Source organism: Gopherus flavomarginatus, chromosome 6 (genome assembly GCF_025201925.1).
Source record: "Gopherus flavomarginatus isolate rGopFla2 chromosome 6, rGopFla2.mat.asm, whole genome shotgun sequence".
In the NCBI taxonomy this organism is placed as follows: Eukaryota; Metazoa; Chordata; order Testudines; family Testudinidae; genus Gopherus; species Gopherus flavomarginatus.
In genome coordinates, this window is record NC_066622.1 from 6,099,111 (window position 1) to 6,116,094 (window position 16,984).

The window sequence follows — 16,984 nt, forward strand, 5'->3', positions numbered from 1 at the left end:
TGTATTCGTTACTACAGACATAGTGCATCTTCAGTGGGCTTCCCTCGAGATGGTATCAAACGTTTTTCCCATCGGCTGAATGTGCTAATTTGATGGTAACTTGTGATTTCCTACAAAAGCCACTAGGTGTGTGTGTGTGTGTGCGTGCCTGCTAGCACTGCATAGGAAAGATAGAGAGCTGTGCTCGTAATTGGAGGAGAAAAGGTGTTTCATTATCTGGAAAGTGTGTGCTCTGTGACTCGGCTGGGTGCACTTCCACAGAGCAAAGGACCCGAAAGGTATTGGAAGATTAAACACTGTGTATAATTTCCAAAGAGACTGTTAATGAATTGGCCCAGGAGCTCTGATAACTCCCTGGAACTCCTGCAGTACTGGACGGTGTGATAGTAATGCATGACTTCATTCCACCCATGCACTTGCCCCCTTGCCAACAGTGACCATCCAAACACAGTTGTTAGCGCAAGCTGAATGCAGCGCCCCTCCCACCTCAGCCTCCAACACCTTCCCAGATACACAATGCAAAGATCTGTACCCTACATTTCGGGCTGCATTGTCCCTGGCCTTTGCACGGGGGCAGAGTGAATATGGGTGGAAAAAACTTTCCCCTCTCTCTCCCATGCATCTTGTGTAAGGCCCAGTAAATACTCCATCCTCGCAACCTAGAGATTGCCCCTGCAAGACACAGAGCTGGCCCAGCTCACTGGGAAGAGAAGGACGCACCTTCCCAAAGAATAGTGTAGACAGCACATTTCTCCTGCATGCTGGAGAATGTAGGAAGGTCCCAGGACACAACTCCCTCCCCAAGCTGTCCCACATATGGTGCATATCTACACACATCCCTCTTGTGGCCCTGTGCCCAAACAACACAGCTAGTCTAGTTGTACTGCAAACTGTTTTAAAATATTTTCCCTGGTTGGGTTTGAGACAGCAACTCACCTCCAATTATTGTATGTAATTAATGTATTTAACATGCCCATTTCTAAAACACACTTTTTAATTCTGTTAAATCCATGCTCTGTTTGAGAGCAACTGCCACCAACAGATACAAATGACTGATGTGTTTTTCAGTGACACATCAAACAATGCCGGGTAGCTGTTTCCCCCTCCCCCCAATCCAGAATTTGAAATGTCTGGGTGTATATTTAGGTAGCCTTCCACCAGCGCTGTGCCCTCTGACCTAGTTCAAATCGGCAGAACTCTTACAGAAATATTTTAAGCACATCCGCATCTTCTCTGGAGAGCTGTATGCTAAAGCCATACTCTCTCGTGGACTGGGATCCTCCGCAGTTCTGAATTATCACTGACAAAAGATAAAGGTGCCAAAGAGATGCCATTTTGCTTTGCCTCAGTGGGAGCAGCTCAGTGCTGTTACACAAGACGGTATTTTCAGTTTCCTGTTCCCTCTGACATCTTTACTTCTTGTCTGTTCATGAATGATGCGCTCACTGGTAGCCCAGGCAGCTTTAACAATGCTGTCCTTATGTCTCACTCCCCAACTCTGCAATGCCATAAACAGTCAAACGGAACTGCTATGTGTTGGCTTAGTAGTGTTACAGCCCTTTAATTGAAGCTCCAGCGTTACCAAAGGAGGAAAGAGTCACCTTTGCAAAAATTCATACAGATTCTAATCACTGGAAGAGCAAATAACATGAACTCATTGAAGGTATAAGTAGATCAAGCAGCTAATTAAGGAAATAAGTGATAACTTAATCAAGATCATTAGAGAAATCAGCATGTTGCTGTGATTACTTAAATGGCAATGTAACAAAAATACTCTTGCTTAACCAGAGCTTTGAAAGACTCAGGGCGGCCTGCTCTGTCAATAGGCAGAGAAGCACAGAAAGACTGCCCTGGAACAGTACTTTCTTGTATTACACCAAAAGCTGTGTCCCATCTGAGGCTGATTCAGGAAAATACTCAAATCCCCTGGTAATTTCCTGCAGACAGAACATTTAATCATCCCCAAGCCTCCACCACAAAAATCCAAAGTAAATGATTCACACTTTCAGAGGAATTTGCCTTAAGAACCAGAATGGTCTTCTGCTCCAGGATGGATCAACTATTTGTCCGTGCAAAAATATTTTATTTCCCTTTCTCTCAACAGAAATAAAGTCAAGTAAGCCTGGCCATAGCATCTCTCTTTTACTTTTTTTACGTCAGCCAACTGCTCCTATGATCGGGATTATGTGCAGTTCTCTGGGTACAGGCTATGCACTGACTCCATAGATACATAATATTGGATCATTTTTGTTTTTTTTTATCCCCGCTAAGGGGCAGTTTGTAATATGATGAACAGAATTAGAAACATACAAGGTTTTCACTGCTCCAGCTCACTTGACACCTTCAGTTGCCTAGCACTATGTTCTCAAGTTTTTGCAACTGATTATTTTAAGAATTGTCCTAATCCACTCCTTCCCAAGTGGATATTTGCTCTGTCTGTATACACAGATCACTATGTCTGCCTCTCCAATTACTCCACCAGTTGCGCAGATCAACACATCTGCTTGAAGAAAGCAGGAATCCCAAAGCATACAAATGATTTAAACTGGCTAAATGAATGCAAATAGAGGAGGATGTTAAACATATCTATAGCAGCAAATAGCCAAAGTAACTTCATGCAGACCAGCATTCTGTAGACAATGTGCTAGTTTGTATTTGTAAGAAGTATCTTTTTTCACCCAAATGTGTCATTTATAACTAACCAGTGAACGTGTGAAATGTGACTTGCCAGTTGCTTAATTGCAAAAGTATTCAAAACCCATTAAGTTAAGTACGTTTCATTAGATACTTAAAAATCTTTGTTTTACTTGAAACAAAAAAAAGTGCTTTACTTTGCATCAGAGAAAGTCTACATTCCATTTAGAATTCATGCTAATATTTTTAATATAAAAATTCAACATCCAAGAGTTAAAAATAACATTTTAGCCTGTATTAAACACAGCTGTCAAAAGGTTCAAGATTTGCATTTTGTCATTCCACACAAATCCCCACAGCAGCTGAGATGACATACCCTACATTTTGAAACTAAGAGCTAAAGATAAGCTTCAGACTCCCACAGTGTTTTACATTTTAGACTCTTAATGCACTAAAAAACTACAAGTGGTCTGGAAGTTGGTAAGAGAAGCTGTGCAAAGCCACGGTTCTCTCAGTTTTACAACTTGCCAAGGTAAAAAAAACCCAAACCGAACCAAACCCCACTTGAAGTATAGATATTAATAGTCTATATTAGTAAATCAAGTCTGAACTGTAATTTAGCAGCAGTAATTAAATGAGACCAAAATTGTCTATAACATTTGAGCTAGTTAGATCAGTTTTTCTGCCTAATTGCAAAAGCAACCCTGAGTTTACAGCTGGATACAGAATATTACAACTGAAAACAACTTTCCAAGTGTAAATATTAGTCTCAGATTAAATGGCTTATGCTTTCCTATGTTACAAACTGAACACGATTACTTACCCCGACTAAACAGGCATTTATTTCGCGTGCACAAAAACCACTGCCTCAGTGGGAAGGAGAAAGGAAAGAGAGAAAGATGGAGAGAAAAAAAGAGAGACGTCTCTTCAATGTCTTCCTAATGAGAAAAGTGTGGTGGCTGAAGCAAAGAGCAAAATGCTTACTGAGGCCCTCTGGGGTACTCAGCGAGAGGTGGAGAAGCATTCTCACACAGCCTGACTAAAACACTGCCATTTGGAGTGGCTTTGCTGTTCAAGAGGGCTGTTTGTAGCTGCGAGTCAGTTAGGTCATTTGGGGAGTTAAAGCACTCAGGCTGTTTCCAGTGACGCCAACCGAAGTTTTAGCTTATTGGAGAAAATCAGAAGGCATAACCCAACCCTGTCCCTCTAACCAAATTCCGATCTCAGGAGCCAGCATCCCTTACAGCTTTAACTAACAGAGCTAAAGGAAAAGTTACTTTGCCTACCACAGCTCATGGCTGTACGTCAGTAGAAAAAGGTTTATAAGCAGCATGTAGTTCTAAAAGTAAAAATGAGTCTCACAGTTAACTATCATGCCATAAAAGACGCCTGGCAAATAACCCGAATACTGTTCACGTGTGTTCTTTTCAACAGAACCCAGCTGTAAAAGAGGCTCAGTTCTTTTCACTGCATACAGATCTACATGCTTGCTCATGGTACTAACTTTTGAAACTTAGACTAAATGAGGGGCTACTCATAAAATTATAAACTGCAGAGCTACAACATGTGCCATTTCCTGCAGGAGGCACAAGGACCCAGAAACTTTCTGTTCATTCTCAAACAGGTCGGCATGAAAGAAGATACAGGCCTTTTATGCTCACGTGATAAATTTTGATCTTGTACAGTTGTGTAAACCTGGAGAGATTCTGCTGACATATTGTACCTGCAAAATTTAGTCAAAAAGTTTAGATACATTTGGAATAAATCTGAAGTTATGTTGTAGTTATGGCAGTAGTTTTCAACCTGTGACCCACGCATCCCTGGGGGGGGCCGCAGACTGTTTAAGGGATACGTGAAAGGTGACTATGAAAATAAACGTTTCGGAACTCAGAAAAGGCATTTCTGTTTTTCTGACCAATCGGAAGTATGCGAATACCCCCACCTACAGCTCAAAACCTGGAAGTGTTGTCGTTACCATAGAAGCCCACAGTTTAGCGCCCTTTCTCACGCTGCATCAAACGCCGGGCCAAGTACATGCAACATTTATAGTTGAATTCTGTTGAGTTGGGTTTGAGTTTAAGACTTCTATGGTAGGGGTTTGCGGACCACAGGTTGCATCTCCAAAGGGTCCACACCTGCTTTCGACATTTTTTTAGGGATCGGCAAATGAAGCAAGGTTGAAAACCACAGCCCTATAGTGTATACTGAAGAACATTGAATTATGTATGGACTGCAGAAACCAACCTTAAAGTAGTTTTTTCCAGCTTGGCACAGGCATGTGGATAAAGCCAATGAAGGCTACAAGGGAGCAAAGGAGTGAGGCTAGAAAAATCATTTAGCTATGGTATTCCCAGTTTAAACTTTAATGGACTGTTTTGCATTTAAAAGTATTACCTTGCAGATGCAAAATATACATTTTAAATTTAGAAAAGGAACTCCAAACGAAAGTTCCAGAATAACCAAAACACAGTCAAGAAAAAAGGTATGTCCTTAAAACTTCAGTGAGATCACTTCAAGAGGAGCGAGAGTAGGAAAGCAAATTTCACTTCCATTCATTTTTGAGATGCTGAAGAAAAATCAAGGGCTGGAAGATCAAAAGAATGCTTGAAAGAATAATCATGATTATCTCTGCAAGCAGGCTTTCAGAAACTCGCTCTTTCTGATTGTTGGAAGCACCTCGTTTTCCTGCAGCTAGCTCTCACCAAAATTAAGTGTGTAGAAAATAGTCTAGCAACTTCAGACATAGAAAAAACATCGGAATTTGGGGCAGGCTATTATTACTACAGAAGGCTAATGAATGTGCTTGGTACTTTATAATCAAATGTCTCTTTACCAAGGAGTTTACAACATATGTATGATACATAAGATACTAGTTAAAGTACAAGAACACATTCAGACACCACCAGTACATCACCGTACATTGGAAGGCTTCACAGACTAAGTAGGTTCTAAGGAGGAGTTTGGAGGTTATCCTGCTCATTCAGGAGTCTACTCAGAGCAACCAGTAAGAGGCAACTTGCATCCGATAAAATCCCCAAATAAGTTTTTACCCAGCCCTCAGTTATACCACACGACTGGGCTTTACTGCAGCTGTTGTTTTAATTGCGTGAATTCTAGCGCTCATCATAACATGATAGCAATGGAAACTGACGCCTTCAGGGGTATCCGCAGAATCAAGAGAACTGCAGGCCAGCCCTCCACACATTGCTGTGGTCTCTCTAGATGGAGGGAGGACAGAGTGCAAAAGGAAGGAGTTTGGTCTCCTTGCATGTTCAGTCCTGGGCTTCTTTGCTGAGGCTCCCAACAAGAAAGGCACTATTTACAAGAGGCATTTCCCGCCTCCAAAAGCGGAAACCTCTCTGCCCACCAACAGAAGCAGCTGGCCATCAACTGGATGGGAATGTCTTTCAAGCACTATCGACCTGAGCTGCAACCAAACGGAAGAGAACGGTTTTGTATCCATTTACCAAGCCCCAGAACAAAAGTCTACCACCTGAAGCCTAGGGGAGAAGCTGCCAGCTTCTGATTCTGTTCCACTTGTTTTGTAAGCTGCTCTTCAGTTGTACTCCTCCGCTCCAAGAAGCTATTCAGCTTGTCCCCCATAGCCTTTCAGCTGGCCCATAGCAGCATGCTAAGGCCCAAGAGGATCTGATTCAGGTCCAGGTATTTGGCTCAGTTTGCTTACATGGCAGGATCTCCTTCAGACACCGGGTAGCACAGTCCTTCCTCTCCAGCCCCTCTGTTACCCAGATACACTCCATATGCCAGCAACATCACCCGAGCCAGCAACCACAGTCCAGGCTCAGCAGGGATAAAAAAAAAAAAAAAACAACAATCCCCACCCCCACCCCTCCGCACTGCAACCCAGCAACTTAAAACTCCAGCCTGGCAACTTCTTATTTCATTAAAACCACATTAGGAATATCCACAGGAGCGGATTTTACTAGAAGATGTCACGAATATTTATGCATGATTTTTCTTTAGCCGTGTGTATTGTGCAGCTGAGCTGGGTGGAGTTTCCCCCCAAGTCACAGTGTTACTACAGCATGGACTTCTGTTTGTTCGCGCTTCTCCTAAGGTATCCCAGAGCAAAGGTGGGGCGTTGCAGTGCTGCACCGAAAATGCCAGATGCTTTTCTGCAGTCCAGCCCCTTTGCAGCACCGGACGTAGCAGGAAAGCCACCGAATCTACACATCTGAGGATTCTGCTGGCACAGCCAGCTCTGCCCCCTCCTCCGTCCCCCATTATAGAAGACATGGCGGGAGGGAGGGAGCATGGCCACGGCCCTCTTGCGGTCTGGCTACTTTTGGCTGGTGTTTGGAGCAACACCAATGCTACTCTCTCTATGCCGTGGCTGGTGTAAAACCAGAATCAGGGAGCCACAACTAATTCCACCGCAGCATCCACCACAGCTACAAATTTGGCCCAAAGTGTTTCCAAGAGAGCACAAGTACATTGGCGTGGCTGAATCTCATGAACAGCAGCTCTCTCTTGGAGCTCGGTATCGGGTCGGGTGGGAAAGTTGCTTTACTTGAGGGTTTTCTTCCTCTTCAATGTTTGCGTTGCTGTGAGGAAATGGGTTAGAGCAACTTTAGCTCAAAATTAACTAAGTTATTTTTTGTCCAGAGATGCTCAAACTCATGAACAATATCAATTTGTTATCCTGAAGGCTGTGGGATGCGATTTCTCTCCAGGAGGCAGCAGAACTCAGAAACTAGAATGTATCAGATTATGAATACTTTCCTATCCAAGCTCTTTTACTGCTCTATAAATCATTTTCACATTGTCTATACAGTTCTTCCCCACCAATATTGGATTAGCTGGAAAACCAATAAACATCCTTTTTAAGATCCTAAGCTACACATATGGACTGGATTAAATGATATTTCATTTTCCATTTACTAGTGCAAAGAAAATGTGTTCATTGAACCATTTTTATTTTGCACATATAAGCAATTTATTCCTATTTTATAAAACTATTTATCTTCTAGCCAGTACTCCAAACATCCATCTGTAAATTCATTCTGAATGTGCCCATGACAGAACTATGTAAGTGCAATTTGCTAAACTATGATTCAAAAACAACATGTTCAAAAATCTCTCTCTTTGAGATGTGTGTACAGGCACTCAGACACATGCAAACCACATTTTTGATATTTAAGACAAGCTAATCAGTCCTTTCTTTTAGCCTCACCAACATAAAAGCAAGTTTACGGACTCTGCGAGTCCTCTGTACTGATAAGATATTTTATCTCTACAGTTAAAATGGATCTATGACATTTTAAAGAAAACCTCTGAAAAGATGAATGAGAAATGCTTTGTGAAGTGTCTGCATAAACTCACAGTGCTATTGAGCAATAACCTGCCAGATCCACAGGTGAATGGATCCTTTGATGTCACTTCACTTCACTTCAGCTGTGATGTTTCAATTCACATCACGTGAGGATGTGATCCCTAAAGTCTATGGGGATGGTAACAATGGAATTGATTTGGCCTGTCTTGCTGAAGTGCCAAGAACCCCCATACTCTTGCAAAGTACGCACTTCCTTCTTTTTTTAAACCAAGGAGTCTGGTTTCTACATGTTGCTGGCCTGTTTTCAATGGGGACTTGAGAGGGCCCAGCACCTCCCAGGATCTGGCTCTTAACCTCTTATTTACACTCCTCCAGTTTTATTTCTTGCCTCTCGCCACAAGCAATTCAGTAACTGACATTGGGTCACTTTATCTACAGCTGTAAGGGCAACATACACTGCTTCACTTTTCAATTCCCCTTTGAAGCTGCTCTTCAGAGACCACTGCCTCAACTACTTCAAATTTCCATTAATTTTTGGTTCTGATTAGCAGGTCAGTCCTCGCAACTCCGATAACGACAGGGTTGATAAGTGCAACTATATTAAAATTATCTATGCATAATGGAGAATAATTAGGGGAGCAAATTCTTGCCAACACTTATCAGCTGTATGCTGGCTGCTTGCTTTTGCACTGCTAGAGGCTTCAGAGAGCCCTAAACTTCATTGCTTCTCAACACAGTGTCTCCAGGCAGACAAATCTCTCCTCCGTTGTGGGCAAGATGTTGACTGTAAAACCGTGGAGGCAATCATTCTGCGAGGCAGGAGCACAGAGGAATTAGAGCAGTGGTTCTCAAACTTTTGTACTGGTGACCCCTTTCACATAGCAAGCCTCTGAGTGAACCCCCCCCCTTATATATGAAAAACACTTTTGTGTATATTTAGCACCATTATAAATGCTGGAGGCAAGTGGGATTTAGGGTGGAGGCTGACAGCTCACAACCCCCCACGTAATAACCATGTGACCTTCTGAGGGATCCCGACTCCCAGTTTGAGAACCCCCGAATTAGAGGAACAGTCTCCTCTCAGTGCGTCTATGCCACTTCCTTTTACGCAGATGGATATTATGCATGCAGTTCAAGTAGGTGACTAGGTTTAGAAAATTCAGCTCTGGCCTTAGGAGCAGGAGGCACGGGAGGAGGGATGGCGAGGAAAGAAACACAATGTCTGCTGAAATCATTAAAAGCCATAGCTGCTTGTAACCACAGGAACTCCTGCAAATGCTCAGTTCTGCACCCTCCAGCAGACGTCATTAGTCAATGGTAGTCACAATGGCAAAACTGATCAAGATAAAAGGTGGTTGAGACAGTCATAAAAGACTTGTAAAAATGTTTAAGATCTCAGCTCCTTTGAAGCCACCTAGAGCTCTGCTAAGTTGCTTATTTTATTTGTTTTCTGGTAAGAGTTAGCTTAGTTTTCAGCTAACAATATTTATTTTAATACACCACATATCTTGGCCTGTAGGTCAAAGCCACTGCAGACATGCGTAATTATTTAGTGTAATTCCCAAGCTATGAAATTAAGCCCAGCACTGGGGAATGTCATCTTCTACTCCCTGAAATTATAGTGGGGTTGTAGGAGTTAGGGCATTGTCTACGTTGCATTCACATAGTTTTGCCATTGACCCCATGGGAGCAGGTTCAGGATTCTATCCTGAAGAGTCTGTTCCATTTGCAAATGTTCTGAAGAGCTCCAACAAAGTTCTGAACTGTGAAAACCGGATAACACTGATCAACATCACAGGCCAGATCCTTAGCTAGTGTGAACTGTAGAAGTCAAAGGAGCTAGGCAATTTACACCTGCTGACGATCCGGCCTATTGTTTTTAAAACTGCCTTTCCCAGACAGCTCTGTATAGCACACTTCATTCTTTTTGTTCTATCACAGTCGTTTCATTATCTGCATTGGCAGGGCCGGCTTAGGCCTATTTCACCAATTCCCCCGAATCGGGTCCCGTGCCTAAGAGGGCCCCGAGCACTTCCCTGAGCGAATCCCTTCCCTGGCTAGAGGCGCCTTTTTAATTTTTACTCACCTGGCGGCGCTCTGGGTCTTCAGCGGCACTTTAGCAGCGGATCCTTCGCTTGCTCTGGGTCTTCGGCGGCACTTCGGCGGCGGGTCCTTCAGTGCTGCTGAAGACCTGGAGCAAGTGAAGAACCCGCCGCCGAAGTCTCGGAGTACCACCTGGTGAGTACAAGCCCCACGTGTTTTACATATGTGTGTGCGCGCGTTTTTTTTTTTAAGTCATCCCTGCTGGGGCCCCATCTAAACTGCTCGAATTGGGCCCCACACTTCCTAAAGCCGGCCCTGTGCATTGGAATAATAGACGGAACATGTCTTGACTTGACCTCTCCATTTCTAAATAGGCAACTGTAATGAAAGGTTGGACTAATGAGCAGAGGTACAGCTCAGAGCTTCGTTGCTAGAACTGTTCAGCTTTACAGTCCTGACCCCCACACTACTGACTAGCTGGCACTATAAGAAATAGCCATAAGACCTATGAATGTAGCTTGTAAAGCTCCTGTGTTCAGCTAGTTAAATCGCATTCCAAGGGATCTGTCTGCGGATGCTTCTGAAAATGCCTTCTCAGGGAATGGAATGGCTCTTGCAATGATGAACTGCTCAGCTGTTTCCAGCAGGAGTGTGTTGTGTGTAACATATTCTGAGGGAGCTCTCAAATGCTGTAAATGAATTTGGGCAGTGGGGCCTGTCTCTTTCCCTTTAGTACAGGCATGCTAGAACGGTTCCACTTTGCAACACAGTCCAGGCCACCTGCCTTTTTTGTTTTGTATTACCAGAGCAGCTCACAAGACATCACTCCAGGGCACATGTTAACATACAGAAGAACATACAACAGTACGACTACACAGACGTGCAAATTAGACAGCTAAAATGCTTCCAAACAGAACGAGAACATTATATTTTCAATGTGTCAGATTATGGAAAATAAGAGCCTTCACTTCCTTGTGTTTAGGACACCTTACTTCTCTCTCCCTCTGCCATTTCTTTGGCCTCACTGGACCCTACGATGCCAGGAATTGTTTCTTGAATTAGGGAAATGAAATCTAATTGGGCTCTATTGGTGACAGTTCCTGGAATTCTCTTCCTGAGCGCTCCAGTTCTGACTTACCTGTCATCATGTATCATTACATTAAAACACACCCATGACAGAGACTGTCGGCCCATCTTTTACAAAGCAATTTTGTTTTTGTTTTTCACCACCACACCAGAGGACCAGATTTTCATTACTGCACACACAAACTCTGTACAAGCGGTTACTGCAGCTGCCCATGCAAATGGCCAATTGGGTATTCTGCATGTACACTCACTACAGTTTGCTGATGCTTACATAATCACAGCAGCATGGTTAAGTTATTCACATGTACTTCTACGCACTCAACTCCACATGTCATCATCATCATGGTATGTGGAATCACAACTCTTTTTAAACAGGTGAGCAAAGCCCACAGGTAAGTGGGGAACAAGACCTGGGAGATGGGTTGGAAACAGGAGGGAGCACGGGCTATAATGGCAGAGAGGAAGGAGGGTCAGGGCAAAGCTGGGAGGCAAGATCAAACCAGTATCTTAGATGCCAATATACAAATGCAAGAAGTATGGGTAATAAGCAGGAAGAACTGGAAGTGCTAATAAATAAATACAACTATGACATTGTTGGCATTACTGAAACTTGGTGGGATAATACACACGACTGGAATGTTGGTGTGGATGGGTATAGTTTGCTCAGGAAGGATAGACGGGAAAAAAGGAGGAGGTGTTGCCTTATATATTAAAAATGTACACACTTGGACTGAGGTGGAGATGGACATAGGAGACGGAAGTGTGGAGAGTCTCTGGGTTAGGCTAAAAGGGGTAAAAAACACAGGTGATGTCGTGCTGGGAGTCTACTACAGGCCACCTAATCAGGTGGATGAGGCTTTTTTCAAATAACTAACAAAATCATCCAAAGCCCAAGATTTGGTGGTGACGAGGGACTTCAACTATCCAGATATATGTTGGGAAAATAACACCGCAGGGCACAGACTCTCCAATAAGTTCCTGGACTGCATTGCAGACAACTTTTTATTTCAGAAGGTTGAAAAAGCTACTAGGGGGGAAGCTGTTCTAGACTTGATTTTAACAAATAGGGAGGAACTTGTTGAGAATTTGAAAGTAGAAGGAAGCTTGGGTGAAAGTGATCATGAAATCATAGAATTTGCAATTCTAAGGAAGGGTAGAAGGGAGTACAGCAGAATAGAGACAATGGATTTCAGGAAGGCGGATTTTGGTAAGCTCAGAGAGCTGATAGGTAAGGTCCCATGGGAATTAAGACTGAGGGGAAAAACAACTGAGGAAAGTTGGCAGTTTTTCAAAGGGACACTATTAAGGGCCCAAAAGCAAGTTATTCCGATGGTTAGGAAAGATAGAAAATGTGGCAAAAGACCACCTTGGGTTAACCACGAGATCTTGCGTGACCTACAAAATAAAAAGGCGTCATATAAAAAATGGAAACTAGGTCAGATTACAAAGGATGAATATAGGCAAATAACACAGGAATGCAGAGGCAAGATTAGAAAAGCAAAGGCACAAAATGAACTCAAACTAGCTATGGGAATAAAGGGAAACAAGAAGACTTTTTATCAATACATTAGAAGCAAGAGGAAGACCAAGGACAGGGTAGGCCCACTGCTCAATGAGGAGGGGGAAACAGTAACGGGAGACTTGGAAATGGCAGAGAAGCTTAATGACTTCTTTGTTTTGGTCTTCACTGAGAAGTCTGAAGGAATGTCTAGTATAGTGAATGCTTACGGGAAGAGGGTAGGTTTAGAAGAGAAAATAAAAAAAGAGCAAGTAAAAAATCACTTAGAAAAGTTAGATGCCTGCAAGTCACCAGGGCCTGATGAAATGCATCCTAGAATACTCAAGGAGTTCATAGAAGAGGTATCTGAGCCTCTAGCTATTATCTTTGGGAAATCATGGGAGACGGGGGAGATTCCAGAAGACTGGAAGGGGGCAAATATAGTGCCCATCTATAAAAAGGGAAATAAAAACAACCCAGGAAACTACAGACCAGTTAGTTTTACTTCTGTGCCAGGGAAGATAATGGAGCAGGTAATCAAAGAAATCATCTGCAAACACTTGGAAGGTGGTAAGCTGATAGGGAATAGCCAGCATGGATTTGTAAAGAACAAATCGTGTCAATCTAATCTGATAGCGTTCGTTGATAGGATAACGAGCCTTGTGGATAAGGGAGAATCGGTGGATGTGATATACCTAGACTTTAGTAAGGCATTTGATACAGTCTCGCATGATATTCTTATAGATAAACTAGGAAAGTACAATTTAGATGGGGCTACTATAAGGTGGGTGCATAACTGGCTGGATAACCGTACTCAGAGAGTAGTTGTTAATGGCTCCCAATCCTGCTAGAAAGGTATAACAAGTGGGGTTCTGCAGGGGTCTGTTTTGGGACCGGTTCTGTTCAATATCTTCATCAACGATTTAGATGTTGGCATAGAAAGTACGCTTATGAAGTTTGCGGACGATACCAAACTGGGAGGGATTGCAACTGCTTTGGAGGACAGGGTCAAAATTCAAAATGATCTGGACAAATTGGAGAAATGGTCTGAGGTAAACAGGATGAAGTTCAATAAAGATAAATGCAAAGTGCTCCACTTAGGAAGGAACAATCAGTTTCACACATACAGAATGGGAAGAGACTGTCTAGGAAGGAGTATGGCAGAAAGAGATCTAGGGGTCATAGTAGACCACAAGCTTAATATGAGTCAACAGTGTGATACTGTTGCAAAAAAAGCAAACGTGATTCTGGGATGCATTAACAGGTGTGTTGTAAACAAGACATGAGAAGTCATTCTTCCGCTTTACTCTGCGCTGGTTAGGCCTCAACTGGAGTATTGCGTCCAGTTCTGGGCACCGCATTTCAAGCAAGATGTGGAGAAATTGGAGAGGGTCCAGAGAAGAGCAACAAGAGTGATTAAAGGTCTTGAGAACATGACCTATGAAGGAAGGCTGAAGGAATTGGGTTTGTTTAGTTTGGAAAAGAGAAGACTGGGAGGGGACATGATAGCAGTTTTCAGGTATCTAAAAGGGTGTCATCAGGAGGAGGGAGAAAACTTGTTCACCTTAGCCTCCAATGATAGAACAAGAAGCAATGGGCTTAAACTGCAGCAAGGGAGATTTAGGTTGGACATTAGGAAAAAGTTCCTAACTGTCAGGGTTAAACACTGGAATAGATTGCCTAGGGAAGTTGTGGAATCTCCATCTCTGGAGATATTTAAGAGTAGGTTAGATAAATGTCTATTAGGGATGGTCTAGACAGTATTTGGTCCTGCCATGAGGGCAGGGGACTGGACTCGATGACCTCTCGAGGTCCCTTCCAGTCCTAGAGTCTATGAGTCTATGAGGAGGCATTTTATTAAATAAAGCAGCTACCCCTACCAAAACATGCTAACAGGCTTCCGGAGAACTTCAGTTCCCGTTTTGTCTCTCTTGTTTACCAGGGAGCCCATCCTCTCTGGAATTCTAAACAGCACACAGAGAACACCTAGTGGCTGGATGATAGTCTGCATATAAAAATATCATTATTGATACAGTAGGACCCTTTATTTAATTCTCCTTTGTTACACCAAACTATGTAAATGCTGTATCCCATTATAAAATACTGTTCAGGATTGTAAGTTCTTTTCCCTGAAGAAGACCCTAACTGTTCCCTCTTTCAATGTTAGTGCCGCTCAGCTTTGGTGTTTAGGTTCCTCTCCCCTGGTGGTCACAAAGTCTCTGCCTGCCCCTTATCAAAGTGCACAGTTGGGAAAAAGGAGAACACAAGAGCCTGCCTTCCGTAACCCACGAGCAGGACCAGGGCCAGGCACAGTCGTAGTCATTGTGACCATGGATTGCTCCATCCTTTCTTCCCTATTCGCCGGGCATGCTCAGTGCCCAAAAAGGGGCTTGGGAGGGCTAGAGCGTTGGTCCCGCCCCTCCCCACTCATGCACTAGATAGTGAAGCTGGCTGGCCACCTGAGGGGGCCTGAGTAGTGGGCTGCACTCCGAAGGGGCGCAGCAGTGGGCTTCTGCAGACTGAGGGGCTCTACAAAGTGTTTCAGCTCCCAGCGCTCCACTTTGGGGAACGAGCCATGGGAGGATTCTACTCTCTAATTGACACAAGGCACAAATGACTTGTTCAGTCGCATTCAGGATCACAAAAAAGCAAGGGGGACATGGGAGACTTCTGGGTAGGGTGACCAGACAGCAAGTGTGAAAAATCAGGACAGGGCGTGGGGGGTAATAGAGACCTATATAAGAAAAAGACCCAAATATCGGGACTGTCCCCATAAAATCGGGACATCTGGTCATGCTACTTCTGGGGAATGGATGAGGGTGGACTTGTCACTGAGGGTGCAGGAAGGTTTCTCACCCAGAAGGATGGTGATGGTGAAGGAGTGTGGTTATTTTTGGGGGGAAGGGGTCATGGAGGAGGTGTGTGTGGCAGCCAGAAGGCAGTTGAGGGAACATGACACTGGACAGAGAGAGGAGTTTTAAAAGCTGCAAGTCTGTTTGGGCATGTCTTAGGTTTTGGAAGCTGTGGAAGGGAATAGGCTCTATTTATTCTATCCTATTTCTAGGTATCTCAAAATCCAGGCACTTTCACAGTGATTAAACCCACAGTTATCAGTATTAAACCACCCTCTAACACAAAATGCATACTGGGATGCTCATACACCACCCCCCACCATTCTACATCATGGGTAACAATATCAGGGACATCAGATCTGCACCATCAATAAATACATTTCACTCGTGCAGGATTTTTAGAAAACTAAAACGGAAACATGAATTTGCCCATGTAGATGAATCTAATGAACAATGCCCACAACAACTTTTTTTCTGGATTTGATTACACAGAGAATGCAACACACCAAAAACATTTTTCCCCTTTACAATAAACTCTGTGTTCTAAAATTAAAGCCAGCAGGGTAAGCAAGATCCTGGATAGATTTCAAAAGATACTGCACTCTTCTTCTTCTTCTTCTTTTGAAATCCTGCCTGTACTGTAGAGACACATTGCGAAAACTCTTGAGTAGCTCTGGCACCAAACGTAAACACTACGAGAGCTAAAAATCATGTACTGTTTTTACTTTGATAGTCTACACCAGAGAGCACAGCTGCGGTTCGCCATTTCATGATAAACCACTCTCGGCTTTAGATCATTTTTAGTGTGTTACTGTGGATGCAAAAGCAAGATATTATCATAAAAAGACAAAAAAGAGGGAGATGGAACAACCAAAGAAACGTGGGAATTAAAAAAATGAAATAGACTTTTTAAAAACACATTTCTTAGACATCAAAGTTCGCATTTCCCTTAAAGACAACTGAACTGTTTTGTGAGTATATAATAAACCCTAAAGAAATTCTTGATCTTTTGTAAATAGAAGGCTTCTGTATGTATTTTTCAATTGAGATGACTGTAGCTGGGTCTCAGCTTTAATAATGTCAACGATTACTTACATCTTCTGTAATTATTTCTACTGCAAATGGATAACTGGTGCTCATTAGAAGAAAGAAGTAAACCTTTCACTTTTTTTTATAACACTCTCCTCCACATAATAGTGGTAAGTAGGCTATAAGATCAAAACAATGTAAGAGCACTGTCTAGTGGCTTAATTAAATCAGATAGAAAGGAATTATCTCTATCCCTGTAATCGCAGAGTGAAAGAAAAGCCAGGAAAAGTGTACTGAGTGATCAGTATTGCCAACTCGTACGATTTTAGAGAGAGTCTTGCAATATTTGGTGTTTCTCTTGAAGCCCCAGTTTCTGGAGTCAGGGGATTATGAGAGAATCTTAATTTAAAAAAGTAATTTCCTAGTCCTCCTGGTAATTGAGAAAAGCTTGAAAATACAGCCAAAGGCCATTGACTTGAATGGGGCTAGGATTTCACCCATAAGCCCTACAGGCTCAAAAACCAGAAGGCAAGTGAAAAGAACCCAAAT

General features: G+C 42.9%; 1 protein-coding gene and 1 long non-coding RNA gene across 4 annotated transcripts in view; one reads left to right on the top strand and one right to left on the bottom strand.

Annotated features, from left to right (window-relative positions):
• Positions 1-16,984, bottom strand: part of PRICKLE2 (prickle planar cell polarity protein 2) — a 190,596-nt gene that overhangs the window by 106,751 nt on the left and 66,861 nt on the right. Inside the window, exon 1 of one of the 3 annotated variants that reach the window (XM_050957334.1) lies at positions 3,458-3,703. The exons of the other annotated variants lie outside the window; for them this stretch is intronic. The gene's annotated coding sequence lies outside the window, so the exon portion shown is untranslated. Of the gene's footprint in view, positions 1-3,457; positions 3,704-16,984 lie in introns of those variants that run through there. 3 annotated transcript variants of the gene reach the window in all.
• The window catches only part of LOC127053241 (uncharacterized), a 172,993-nt gene that overhangs the window by 1,387 nt on the left and 154,622 nt on the right, over positions 1-16,984 (top strand). The gene's annotated exons all lie outside the window — the stretch shown is intronic.